This window comes from Girardinichthys multiradiatus, chromosome Y, assembly GCF_021462225.1.
Source record: "Girardinichthys multiradiatus isolate DD_20200921_A chromosome Y, DD_fGirMul_XY1, whole genome shotgun sequence".
NCBI lineage: Eukaryota > Metazoa > Chordata > Actinopteri > Cyprinodontiformes > Goodeidae > Girardinichthys > Girardinichthys multiradiatus.
The window spans coordinates 17,180,273-17,194,403 of NC_061818.1; the positions used below are offsets into that span (position 1 = coordinate 17,180,273).

The 14,131-nt window shown below is 40.9% G+C and overlaps 1 protein-coding gene across 7 annotated transcripts in view; it reads right to left on the minus strand.

Annotated features, from left to right (window-relative positions):
* Positions 1 to 14,131, minus strand: part of LOC124864127 (mucin-5AC-like) — a 119,871-nt gene that overhangs the window by 64,341 nt on the left and 41,399 nt on the right. For 3 of the 7 annotated variants that reach the window (XM_047358801.1, XM_047358798.1, XM_047358800.1), the window contains exon 1: positions 6,381 to 7,015. The exons of 2 other annotated variants lie outside the window; for them this stretch is intronic. The gene's annotated coding sequence lies outside the window, so the exon portion shown is untranslated. Of the gene's footprint in view, positions 1 to 6,380; positions 7,016 to 14,131 lie in introns of those variants that run through there. 2 more of the 7 variants (XM_047358796.1, XM_047358803.1) reach the window with 2 other exon arrangements.

Consider the following 14,131-nt stretch of genomic DNA (forward strand, 5'->3'; position numbering starts at 1 on the left):
GTGATATCTCTGACTTGTTCTAATATATAAGCACGTTAAAACACATATTTTCTGTTGCTGCATTTAATGTTTGGGGACCCTCCGTGTCCTACACAGTTGTTCTCATAGTGGTAAGGGGCGATAGCTTAGCGTTAGCCCCACCATGGTTACCCGTTCTGCTGTTTCTCTCTCTGAGTCTCCTCCTCTTTCGTGCTCCCTGTGTCAGAAGTTCAGTTACTCCTCTGCCTCCTTTAGTCACAATGGTACGTCATAACACTCCAATTCGGGTGTCGGAATTGGAGGCCTGGCTTTGCGCTGTTGAAAAATCAGCAGATAGCCAAAGCCCCTTAGTGACCGCAGAGCCACCAAGGGTAGCTCCCTGTAGCAGTCCTTCAGCAGAGCCCGCGCAGCCGGGGCCTCAGGCCAGCTGGGTGACGGTACGTAGAAAGTATAGTCCTGGATCCCAGCCCACAGGTCACCACCGGGGGGGCTAGCAGACCCTCTTCCCCACTGTTTTTTTCTTTTTAAATGCACACTACAACAACACGCATCAACACCACATTTGAGCTGACGGAGGCAGGCTTGGGGTGTTTTCACTCCCCCGTTCTCTATTTCCCATCTGTGGTCGGGGGCCGGGAGAGGGAGTGGGCCCTCTGGGCTGGGGTTGGGGGTCGGGTCTTGCCTGGTGCTGGGGCTGGCGTTTCACCTCTCTCGGGATCGCTTGGGTTCCCTTGGATCTTGGCCCCTGGCCACCAGATTCTAGTTTTGGAACTAAGAAACTTGCTAAGAACATGTGATAATAATTGTCATGGTTGTGTCACGGTACTGTCACGGTTTACTTGGAAATGGACCCAGACTGCAGACGAGCAGGCAGCGTGATGGTAAGTGAAAAAGATTTAATAACGAAAACCCACTCACTACAGGAGGCAGAAACAAAACCAACGGGCAGGCAAGGCAGGCATGGCATGATCAAAAAATAAGACATGAGCATTGAACTTGACATGAGCATGAGAGTGAAAGATGTTTCCGCGAAGACAAACAGAGCAGGTGTGAATGTGTGTATAGTATATGTGATGTATTTGAGTGAGTAAAATGAATTAAAATGTGAACAATTATGGAAAGTAGTAAAATCACATTACAGGTCCTTCTGAAAATATTAGCATATTGTGATAAAGTTCATTATTTTCCATAATGTCATGATGAAAATTTAACATTCATATATTTTAGATTCATTGCACACTAACTGAAATATTTCAGGTCTTTTTTTGTCTTAATACGGATGATTGTGGCATACAGCTCATGAAAACCCAAAATTCCTATCTCACAAAATTAGCATATTTAATCCGACCAATAAAAAAAAAGTGTTTTTAATACAAAAAACGTCAACCTTCAAATAATCATGTACAGTTATGCACTCAATACTTGGTCGGGAATCCTTTTGCAGAAATGACTGCTTCAATGTGGCGTGGCATGGAGGCAATCAGCTTGTGGCACTGCTGAGGTCTTATGGAGGCCCAGGATGCTTCGATAGCGGCCTTTAGCTCATCCAGAGTGTTGGGTCTTGAGTCTCTCAACGTTCTCTTCACAATATCCCACAGATTCTCTATGGGGTTCAGGTCAGGAGAGTTGGCAGGCCAATTGAGCACAGTGATACCATGGTCAGTAAACCATTTACCAGTGGTTTTGGCACTGTGAGCAGGTGCCAGGTCGTGCTGAAAAATGAAATCTTCATCTCCATAAAGCTTTTCAGCAGATGGAAGCATGAAGTGCTCCAAAATCCCCTGATAGCTAGCTGCATTGACCCTGCCCTTGATAAAACACAGTGGACCAACACCAGCAGCTGACACGGCACCCCAGACCATCACTGACTGTGGGTACTTGACACTGGACTTCTGGCATTTTGGCATTTCCTTCTCCCCAGTCTTCCTCCAGACTCTGGCACCTTGATTTCCGAATGACATGCAGAATTTGCTTTCATCCGAAAAAAGTACTTTGGACCACTGAGCAACAGTCCAGTGCTGCTTCTATGTAGCCCAGGTCAGGCGCTTCTGCCGCTGTTTCTGGTTCAAAAGTGGCTTGACCTGGGGAATGCGGCACCTGTAGCCCATTTCCTGCACACGCCTGTGCACGGTGGCTCTGGGTGTTTCTACTCCAGACTCAGTCCACTGCTTCCGCAGGTCCCCCAAGGTCTGGAATCGGCCCTTCTCCACAATCTTCCTCAGGGTCCGGTCACCTCTTCTCGTTGTGCAGCGTTTTCTGCCACACTTTTTCCTTCCCACAGACTTCCCACTGAGGTGCCTTGATACAGCACTCTGGGAACAGCCTATTCGTTCAGAATGTCTTTCTGTGTCTTACCCTCTTGCTTGAGGGTGTCAATAGTGGCCTTCTGGACAGCAGTCAGGTCGGCAGTCTTACCCATGATTGGGGTTTTGAGTGATGAACCAGGCTGGGAGTTTTAAAGGCCTCAGTAATCTTTTGCAGGTGTTTAGAGTTAACTCGTTGATTCAGATGATTAGGTTCATAGCTCGTTTAGAGACCCTTTTAATGATATGCTAATTTTGTGAGATAGGAATTTTGGGTTTTCATGAGCTGTATGCCAAAATCATCCGTATTAAGACAATAAAAGACCTGAAATATTTCAGTTAGTGTGCAATGAATCTAAAATATATGAATGTTAAATTTTCATCATGACATTATGGAAAATAATGAACTTTATCACAATATGCTAATATTTTGAGAAGGACCTGTATATGAAGCCACTAAAGGAACTGCTATTGCAATTAACTTTTTACTTTTCTTTATCATAGAAAGTATTCCTGTATCATCTGTGCTTTAGTGTGTGTGTGCTGAGTCTTCTCCAACCCCCTAGCAGATGAGTCTAGTTCTACTGGAGGTTTCTTCACTGACTCGATTCAATCTGCTGGGTTTCCTTAGAGAGAAATATTTTCAACCTAATTAAAAAATAAACTTGACTGCATTTGTTGTTAACTAGGGTTAATTGGAATGGATCTACTTGATTTGGAATCTGTATAATTTGACTGAATTGACTTTTTTGTAAAGTGCTTTGAGAAGGCATGTTTTGTGATTTGGCACTATATAAACAAACTAAATTGAATTGAATGTAGTAACATGCTTTTCTTGTGACAGTGTCTTCTGGTGTTACTAAAAAGACTGGTACACAATAGTGACTATAATCTCAACAGTTAAGGATAAACCCTCACACTTGAGTCTTTAGACATTTCCTGGAAGATGTCTGGGAACCTTTTCTGATGACTTATTGTCTTGAAAAATAAAAGATGATGTTCTGGCATAAAACCAAGTCAAAAAACACAGAAACAGGGACTACTATAATAGGCAAAATGCCTTGCAAAAGCCTTCATGTCCCTTGAATGTTTTGACATTTGCCACATCACAAACAAGGACATTAATTTATTTTATTGGGACTTTATGTAGGTCTATCACGAGTCAACACACTGTACAACCAACTTTTGCTGCAGTTACAGCTGTAAATCCTTTGGTGTTTGTCTCTATATGCTTTGCATGTCTAAATAATGTTTGCCCATTCTTCTTCACAAGATGGCTCAAGCTCAGTCTGATTGGATGAAAAACATCTGTAAACAGCAACATAAAAGTCTTTCCACAGATTTTAAATTTGATTTAGCTCTAGATTTGAACTGGGCCAATGTATCATCTGAATATGGTTTGATCAAAACAAGTCTGTTGTATCTATGGTTGTATGATATGGCCATTTTTCTCCTGAACCATCACAAAGCGTCTAATTGTTATAAAAGAAAATTGAAACAAGGTTTTAAAATTTTCACAAGTGAAAGAAAATGGGGCATGCATTTGTATTCAGCTTCCTTTACTCTGAAACCCCTACATAAAATCCAGTGCGATTAGTTACCTTACAAAAAAAACCTTAAACCTTAGGAAGTACTGTACAGGTCCTTCTCAAAATATTAGCATATTGAGATAAAGTTCATTATTTTCCATAATGTCATGATGAAAATTTAACATTCATATATTTTAGATTCATTGCACACTAACTGAAATATTTCAGGTCTTTTATTGTCTTAATACGGATGATTTTGGCATACAGCTCATGAAAACCCAAAATTCCTATCTCACAAAATTAGCATATCATTAAAAGGGTCTCTAAACGAGCTATGAACCTAATCATCTGAATCAACGAGTTAACTCTAAACACCTGCAAAAGATTCCTGAGGCCTTTAAAACTCCCAGCCTGGTTCATCACTCAAAACCTCAATCATGGGTAAGACTGCCGACCTGACTGCTGTCCAGAAGGCCACTATTGACACCCTCAAGCAAGAGGGTAAGACACAGAAATAAATTTCTGAACGAATAGGCTGTTCCCAGAGTGCTGTATCAAGGCACCTCAGTGGGAAGTCTGTGGGAAGGAAAAAGTGTGGCAGAAAACGCTGCACAACGAGAAGAGGTGACCGGACCCTGAGGAAGATTGTGGAGAAGGGCCGATTCCAGACCTTGGGGGACCTGCGGAAGCAGTGGACTGAGTCTGGAGTAGAAACATCCAGAGCCACCGTGCACAGGCGTGTGCAGGAAATGGGCTACAGGTGCCGCATTCCCCAGGTCAAGCCACTTTTGAACCAGAAACAGCGGCAGAAGCGCCTGACCTGGGCTACAGAGAAGCAGCACTGCACTGTTGCTCAGTGGTCCAAAGTACTTTTTTCGGATGAAAGCAAATTCTGCATGTCATTCGGAAATCAAGGTGCCAGAGTCTGGAGGAAGACTGGGGAGAAGGAAATGCCAAAATGCCAGAAGTCCAGTGTCAAGTACCCACAGTCAGTGATGGTCTGGGGTGTCGTGTCAGCTGCTGGTGTTGGTCCACTGTGAGATAGGAATTTTGGGTTTTCATGAGCTGTATGCCAAAATCATCCGTATTAAGACAATAAAAGACCTGAAATATTTCAGTTAGTGTGCAATGAATCTAAAATATATGAAGGTTAAATTTTTATCATGACATTATGGAAAATAATGAACTTTATCACAATATGCTAATATTTTGAGAAGGACCTGTAGTTTGCCACAGAACATGTAGGAGACACAGCACAAGTTTTTTGCCTATGTACAAGACATTACTTGTGGAAAAGCAAACGCTGTGCAGCACTCTGAACACCACCATTTGAAACATGGTGGTGGCAGCATCATAGTGTGTTTATAATTTTTTCAGCAGAGCAGGAAAGCTGGTCAGAGCTAATGGGAAGATGGGTAGGACTACAGATAGGGTAATATTGAAAGGAAACCTATTAGAAGACTTGAGACTGGGGAGCTTTACCTTTCAGCAAGAAAACCACCCTAAACATACAATACTTGCTACGGTAACTGCAATGTCAAAAGGTTGTTCAACAAACCATTCACTGAATACAAATGCATGCCACAGTTTAAGATTTTCATTTATTTATAAAATGTTTGATAACCCTGCGATGGAATGGCAACCTGTCCAGGGTGTACCCCGCCTCCCGCTCATAGACTGCTGGAGATAGGCACCAGCTTCTCCGCAACCCACTATGGAAGCAGCGGTAGAAAATGACTGACTGACTGTTTGACTGACTGTTTGATAACCATCTACAATTTTTTGATAACCATCTACAATTTTTTTTTTCTTTTGTGTAAAAATGGTCTTTCACATAAATTTGCAATAAAATACATCAAGGTTTGCAGTTGTAATGTGACCAAATGTGGAAAAATTCAAGGGGTGTGAACACCTTCGCGAGGCATCCAATGAACAGTGTTATTAACTGCAAATATGAATTAAGAAGGGTTGAATAGCTGTAGGCTTTATCATGTATAAGTGCTGAAAGTTATAAAATAGGAAAGGTGTTACAAGGGTGTTTAATCAGATTTTTGCAGTACCGTGTTTCAATAATGTAATGTACATTAGCACATTACTGTAAATGAAAATGTTGTGCAATGCAGGCCTAGATGTTAGAGTGATAAATAATGAAAATACACATTTCATTGCACAGGTCATGTCAACAAGCCACTGTGGTTGGAGGCGCGTTGCCCTTTTTGTTGCCATGACACAGGCAGCTGGCATCATTGGCATTATATAAGAATCAAGAAAAGGCCACATGCAGAGGCAGTAAAAAAGAAATGTGCGCAGGCATCCATCTTAGCTTCAAAATGGAAGCCTTGAATCTACCCCCACCACCAGACATCAGCCCCTGCGCGTTGCGCCTGCTCCAACCCATGGTGTACAAACATATTAAAAAAAACAATAAGCTGAGTTGTGTTCTGTTTTTTTATGCAATTAATCAGAATGATTACGCCAGCTCATACTGAACCACTAAGTGCCTGTTCTTTAGCCCTCTTTTTGGACTGTCTTGCAGGAGAAAAAAACATACATCTCTGTGTTTTCCTACCGTCTAATTAATCCACTATTCTTCTGGGATCCATGTATCCATGTATCGACTTTCCTTCTTGAAGGATCGCTGATTCAGAATTTAAAAAAAACTACCCACTATCGGCATCCACTGTGGCACCAGAAGCGGTTAAAGCGGCTTCCGTTCCCGCTGATAACCTATATAAACAGAGCCTGACGCGCTTTCTGCCCCCGTTTCATTCACTGAGGGTCCCTCCTTCGTCGATGGAAATACGGACCCAAAATAGATGCGAAAAAGCGCCCCGGAGCGAGAGAGAAAATGTCTTCCATTAAGAAGTGATAATCTGGTCGGTTGAGGCTGTTGCCTAAGAGCTGTTTGACCGTTATCAAACATAAACGAGACAACAGGTTTGGATTTGAAAACTTAAATCACAACAAAAGCTGAAAAGGTTGAGGGGGTTCGACGAAATCCAAAAATAGAGGGCAGATATTATCTCAGTGCACCTGCCAGAGGAAGAGAGAGATAGAGAGGTGGAAGCTAGAGAGGTGGAAGCAAAGACAGACAGTCGTTGCTTGGTTGCGGGCATCTGCAGTTATTCGGGTTGGATGTGGGACGGGAAGCGGCGGTCTCTGATTGGCTGCTTCCTGGATACTGCTGATGCTGCTGCACAGTCGCGTCGTTGCAGTCATTGGCCCGCCGCTGGATTGCAAGCCTATAGAGAGCTTCCCTGTCCGAGGTGCTGAAGCTGCTAAGGCGGGGAAGCCAGATGCTGAGAAGGAGCTCAGTGGAATTTTAAAAATAAGCCTCACTTAACACATTGTGGCTCTTAAATCCACCAGAAGATGTCAAGACAGCCTCATACCAGAATGCTGATGGCTGATTGCAGTCACACGCTTTGCAAATGTTTTTTGGTTGAGCTATTAATCCTCTTCCTCAACTGCCTTAATTTCTGATGACAGAGATATTGGAAAGTTCTGAAATGCCAACTCAGATCGTACAGTATGTACTGGAAAACAATGGGACGTTATCAGAAGTGGGATTCAAACCTAAGCCTCTAAAGGAGACTGTGACCTGAACACCTGGATAAAGAGAATCGAGTCATTCATTTTCAAAGAAAGTGTGCTAATCCGGGTTTGTTGAGGTACTATAGCATTTGTGTAAGCATATAAGCTCAAGTACAGGTAAACTTTTTATTACAACTACCAACATCCCTGAAATGTCTACGAAGGATTTTGTTGGCAGAGCTGGCAGGTCTCTTGTGCTGCTTTTAAAGAGTTTCCAATTGTATTTCATAATGATCTGTTAAAGCGTAGTATGCCTGTATTAAAATATTTCACTTCCACAATCCGCTTAAATACAGTAATTTCTGTCAGAAGGATTCGAAACCTCACTTCAAGGGCAGACAGCAACCTGAATGTAGCACCTTAGACCGCTCAGCCATCCTGACATATCGCTGTTGCTTTTAAGGTGTCTTTGCATACAGTATGCATGAATGTGTGACAAACACTAATTAAACTTATTTGCAGTTTAGGACAGTTTCATTGTGCTTGAAAGTACTGGGAGGATTTCTTGCCTTGCCTGTGTAAGCTCAAACACCAGAACCACTGCAATCAGCACTCAATTAAGGTTTTTCAAAGATATTGAAACTGGTTTCTTTGCGTGCTTTTATCTTATGTTTTTTTAACCTTTTTCCCCTTCCTCTCTTCAAAACAAACACTATACATTCTTTTATTCAGATTCTTCAGTTTTGTTAGTGTAGGAATCCCTTGACAGATCCAGCCTGAGTCAGAAGCAAAATAAGCTGCTGCTTGGAAATCCTCTGCCTAGGACGGATTAGCATCCTATTGCCATTCATCATTGACTAAGCTAGTATTTTCTCTTTTCTAGGAAAAAAAGGTTTCAATGCATGATTGTAAGTACAAGTTTTTCAAATTTTTCATCTCTTGGCCAACATCTGGCAAACAACTCAGTCTATCCTCCTCAGATGCAAAGGTTTTTCAGAAACAACCTCTGAAACAGTAAGGTTGAAACCTGCCATGAATGAAAAACTGCTGGAATAGAGGGTCACTGTCCACCAAGAAGTACGTTTTACGTTTACGTTTTTGAGAGGGAAACACCAAAGAAAGAAGTCAGTCCTCTAATATTAGCTCCTTCAGGTCTGACTGTAATTTGCAGCTGCCCACGTAAACAAGCCAAATGCCTTCTAGTTGGATGGCATTAAATTGACCTCTGATTATAAAGTAAAAAACCTTGGTGTTATTTTTGACCAGGACATGTCATTTAAATCCCATATTAAACAGGTTTCTAGGATTTCCTTCTTTCATCTCCAGAACATTGACAAAATTAGAAATATCCTATCCAGGAGTGACGCTGAAAAACTAGTCCATGCATTTGTTACTTCAAGGCTGGACCATTGTAATTCTTCACTATCAGGATGTCCACAAAATACAGTTAAAAGCCTTCAGCTGATTCAAAATGCTGCAGCAAGAGTTCTGATGAAAATTAAAAAGAGAGATCATATTTCTCCTATTTTAGCTTCCCTTCATTGTCTCCCTGTTAAATCCAGAATAGAAATTAAAATTCTCCTCCTCACATATAAAGCCCTTAATGATTTAGCTCCATCATACATCAGAGATATGATTGTTCCATATGTTCCTAACAGAACACTTCGTTCTCAGACTGCAGGTTTAATTTCGGTTCCTTGCGTCTCTAAATGTAGAATGGGAGGCAGATCCTTTCTCCAGTGGAACCAGCTCCCAGTTTTAGTCCATGAGGCAGACTACTTTTAAGGCTAGGCTTAAAACTTTCCTTTTTGATAAAGCTCATAGTTAGAGTGGCTTAGGTTATCCTCAGCTATCTCCGTAGTTATGCTGCTCTAGGCTTAGACTACTGGAGGACATAATGACCACTTTTACTCTCTTTGCTACATTCTCATACTACTCTCCAATTTTGCATTATCTGCTGTTATTTCAGCTTTTAACTTTATGCTCTCTCTATTTTCTCTTCCTAGAAGCTACACCTGGCCTGACTCTATATCTTTCAGTGACACCTTCTTGAAGGGGCGCATCCTCCAAGCTTCGGCTGCCAACAACTTAGAGCTCACCTTCTACTGATGATACACTTGGCCCTGTCTTTCAGTGTTTAACCCTATTTTTCTCCTAGACATAGCTACTGACTAAGCTTTTACTGTGACTAACTGCATGTGCTCTATCTCATACTCTAAACTTGAAAACTGGTCTTAGAATTGATCTCTTTTTCTTTCTAAATGAAACAACTAAAAGAGCTACATTCACTTTTCCTTCCCAGAGAAAGTACTCCTGGATCAGTGCTTGTGTGTTCTTTTTTTGTCTCTGCTCTGTTCGCTGAAACCCCCAATTGGTCGTGGCAGATGGCCGCTCACACTGAGCCTGGCTCTGCTGGAGGTTTCTTTCTGTTAACAGGGAGTTTTTCCTCTCCACTGTCGCTACACACATGCTCAGTATGAGGGATTGCTGCAACGTCACCACCAGTGACTGTCCACTGTCAATACATGCTCATCCAGGAGGTGTGAATGCTACAAGTCTCTGACTCAATGCAATCTGCTGGGTTTCCTTAGATAGAAAAAACTTTTTAACCAATTAGAATAAGTAACTGAATTTGACTGCACTGTTCGATAGTTAGGATTAATTGGAAGCCATGTACCTGACTTGAAATTTGCATGATTCGAATGAATTAACTTGAAGTGGCCCATTTTAAAGTTACCCACCTAGATGGTCAAACTTTATCAGTTTATTATTTTACTTAGTTCCTCTACACATACCCCATTCTACAATAGTCAAACTCTAAAACTCAGTAGTTTATTCTAACCTCCCAAACAACCCCGCACCATTCCAAACCCTATGTGAAGAGCCTTGAGACGACATGTGTTGTGAATTGGGGCTATATAAATAAAACTGAATTGAATTGAATTAAAAAGATCATTATGGACCTTAAAAAGACTCGAGTGCAGTTTTTTAAAGCCAGACTGAAAAGGGTAAAAAATCTGTAACTTGCACTGTAGAGCTCTAAACTTACTTTCTGCAACTTATTTTTTTAAAATCTACAAAGAAAAGACAGTTTTGAAATTGGGTGATAATTACCAAAAAGGCTGCCATCAAGATTGAGTTTCTTTAGTATTTGAGTTTCCTCAGCATGTTTGAGATAGGATGGAATGCATTCTTGCCTCAGTGAACTGTTAATGTTTGACAACAATGAAGCCCACTGCTAGTGAGATTCCCAGACAAGAGGGAAGGACATAACATTTTTAAGGAGCATTATGAGGGTTTTATTTTGGCAATAAATGTACCCAGGTCATTAAGTGTAATTGTTGAAAAACAAGTAGGTGACTCCTGGCACCAAGGATAATCGACATAAGGGAAGAAACTCCTCAGAAAACTGGGAAATAACAGAATCATCAATGAAGGGCCTGTATTAAATGCCACTTAAAACAAACTTGAGAAAAAGAATGAGTGACAACTAACTAAAGTAGACATATCATGCTTTTAAATCCCTCCTTTTAACACTAAATCATTCAGTTGTGATCTATATAAAGTGGAACTGCAATGATTTAGTCTGAATTGGCTCTTCTTTTACCCCTGTTCTGAGGAGCGTCTGAGAGTAGTCTCTTTAAATGTTATAGAGGTACTTCACACCCCTTCAAGGTCAAAGAGCATAACGCTTTAACCCGTTCATCCATTTTTGTAGTTTGATAGCAGAGATACAATTATCTTGCAGCGCACAAACAGGATAAAAACGGCAAAACTGTTTATATAATAATACTATTCAAAACACGCAGTACGGTTATATCTTCAAGGAATAAAAACAGCACACAGCACTTACATAAGCAGAAGGCACGGTGCTACTGCTCTCAAATAATGGCCAGTACTTCATATAAACACAATAAATTCATGTCTAAAATAAAGTTTGTTGTTTTAGTGTTATTTGCAGCTTACTGCTTTGCTGTGTCTGTCGTTTCCATTGACAGAAGGAACTGACCCCCTTATCAGATTAAGTCTTTCAGCAAATCCTTGATTGATGAAGGTTGGTGAAGGCACTTGTCCTTGAAGTGGCAAAATAGGAAGTTTCCCACTGATTTGGGAACACTTCCATGAAAAAAAGATTTAATCAGCCACTTCGAAGTGTGGAACTGTGTAATGAACTGTGTGGGTTAATACTCCCAACAACCAAACATTTAGACTTAGCCAGAAAGAAAAAAAGCGCATACGCAAAATTCGTAGACAGAAGTCCATGATCTTATTTAGTAGTTCCGCATCAAATACTGTGATGTAATAATTTAAAAAAGGTCATAAAGAAAAGAGAAAACTAATCGGATTGAAATATAACCAAAAAAGAATATAAAGATATCTCTGCAACACCTGGAGAGACTAAATTCAACTTTTCTGCACCCTGTCAAAATAAGGTGAGATCTTTCCATGTAATCCATGCAACCTATAGTAACTGCTCACAATTAACTCCGTAACAGTTACAATAAATATCCTTAGATCCTTATGTGTAACCCAGGCAATGATGATTAGAACACGCAGTTGAGACGGTGAGGAGTGAAACAAGCATGATCTCATTCTGGAGCTGAGAGACTGGAGAGGCCTGTGGGAAGCCACATGTTATCTGTCTTATCGATAGTAGAAATATAAACAAGAATATTCAATGAAATGATTATTTAATATTCCTTTATAGGTCAGTCAGTCATTTTCTACTGCTTATTCTATAGTGGGTCATGGGGAAGCTGGTGCCTATCTACAGCAGTCTATGGGCAAGAGGCAGGGTACACCCTGGATAGGTTGCCAGCCCATCACAGGGCAATACACAAACAACCATGCACACACTAATTCATACACCTGAGGGCAGTTTAGAGTTACCAATTAACCTAACAGGCATGTCTTTGGACTGTGGGAGGAAGCTGGAGTAACTGGTGAGAACCCACACATGCACAGGGAGAACATGCAAACTCCATGCAGAAAGACCCCTGGCTGGGAATTGAACCCAGGACCTTCTTGCTGCAAGGCAACAGTGCTACCAACTGTGCCACCATGCAGCCTTCCTTTACAGGTATTAAATGAAATTAAAAGTCTATGATTAGCAAGTTAAAAGATGTATGATTGAAATGTGGTTGACATTCTCAGCCAGCTATATATGAAGGAAATTTAACAATCATTTGTAAAGCATGAATAAAAAGAATGAAGTGATCCTTTAGTTATCAGGCTCCTCTCCAGTGGAACCAGCTCCCAGTTTTAGTCCATGAGGCAGACACCCTGTCTACTTTTAAGGCTAGGCTTAAAACTTTCCTTTTTGATAAAGCTCATAGTTACAGTGGCTTAGGTTATCCTCAGCTATCTCCGTAGTTATGCTGCTCTAGGCTTAGACTACTGGAGGACATAATGACCACTTTTACTCTCTTTGCTACATTCTCATACTACTCTCCAATTTTGCATTATTTGCTGTTATTTCAGCTTTTAACTTTATGCTCTCTCTATTTTCTCTTCCTAGAAGCTACACCTGGCCTGACTCTATATCTTTCAGTGACACCTTCTTGAAGGGGCGCATCCTCCAAGCTTCGGCTGCCAACAACTTAGAGCTCACCTTCTACTGATGATACACTTGGCCCTGTCTTTCAGTGTTTAACCCTATTTTTCTCCTAGACATAGCTACTGACTAAGCTTTTACTGTGACTAACTGCATGTGCTCTATCTCATACTCTAAACTTGAAAACTGGTCTTAGAATTGATCTCTTTTTCTTTCTAAATGAAACAACTAAAAGAGCTACATTCACTTTTCCTTCCCAGAGAAAGTACTCCTGGATCAGTGCTTGTGTGTTCTTTTTTTGTCTCTGCTCTGTTCGCTGAAACCCCCAATTGGTCGTGGCAGATGGCCGCTCACACTGAGCCTGGCTCTGCTGGAGGTTTCTTTCTGTTAACAGGGAGTTTTTCCTCTCCACTGTCGCTACACACATGCTCAGTATGAGGGATTGCTGCAACGTCACCACCAGTGACTGTCCACTGTCAATACATGCTCATCCAGGAGGAGTGAATGCTACAAGTCTCTGACTCAATGCAATCTGCTGGGTTTCCTTAGATAGAAAAAACTTTTTAACCAATTAGAATAAGTAACTGAATTTGACTGCACTGTTCGATAGTTAGGATTAATTGGAAGCCATGTACCTGACTTGAAATTTGCATGATTCGAATGAATTGACTTGAAGTGGCCCATTTTAAAGTTACCCACCTAGATGGTCAAACTTTATCAGTTTATTATTTTACTTAGTTCCTCTACACATACCCCATTCTACAATAGTCAAACTCTAATACTCAGTAGTTTATTCTAACCTCCCAAACAACCCCGCACCATTCCAAACCCTATGTGAAGAGCCTTGAGACGACATGTGTTGTGAATTGGGGCTATATAAATAAAACTGAATTGAATTGAATTAAAAAGATCATTATGGACCTTAAAAAGACTCGAGTGCAGTTTTTTAAAGCCAGACTGAAAAGGGTAAAAAATCTGTAACTTGCACTGTAGAGCTCTAAACGTACTTTCTGCAACTTATTTTTAAAAAATCTACAAATAAAAGACAGTTTTGAAATTGGGTGATAATTACCAAAAAGGCTGCCATCAAGATTGAGTTTCTTTAGTATTTGAGTTTCCTCAGCATGTTTGAGATAGGATGGAATGCATTCTTGCCTCAGTGAACTGTTAATGTTTGACAACAATGAAGCCCACTGCTAGTGAGATTCCCAGACAAGAGGGAAGGACATAAC